Source organism: Lupinus angustifolius, chromosome LG04, assembly GCF_001865875.1.
Source record: "Lupinus angustifolius cultivar Tanjil chromosome LG04, LupAngTanjil_v1.0, whole genome shotgun sequence".
Classification (NCBI taxonomy): Eukaryota; Viridiplantae; Streptophyta; class Magnoliopsida; order Fabales; family Fabaceae; genus Lupinus; species Lupinus angustifolius.
This window is the reverse complement of record NC_032012.1, coordinates 23,888,746-23,889,132: the sequence shown is the minus strand read 5'-3', so window position 1 is coordinate 23,889,132 and position 387 is coordinate 23,888,746.

The following is a 387-nucleotide window of genomic DNA, read 5'->3' as shown; positions in this document are numbered from 1 at the left end:
ATGAGGAGAAGGATAGGATGAGGATGAGGATGTGGAGGAGGATAGGATGGGTATGAGGAAGAGGATGAGGATGAGGATGAGGATGGGGAAGAGGATAGCATGAGGATAAGGATGAGGATGACGATGAGGATGAGGAGAAGGATAGCATGAGGATGAGGATGTGGAGGAGGATAGGATGGGTATGAGGAAGAGGAAGAGGATGAGGATGAGAATGAGGATAGGATGAGGAAGAGGAGGAGGATAAGGATGAGGAAGAAGAGGAGGACGAGGATGAGGAAGAGGATGAGGAAGAGGATAAAATTATGATGAGGATAAGGAAATGATGAGGATGAGGACAAGGACAGGATGAGGATGAGGATAGCATGAGGATGAGGATCAGGATGAGGA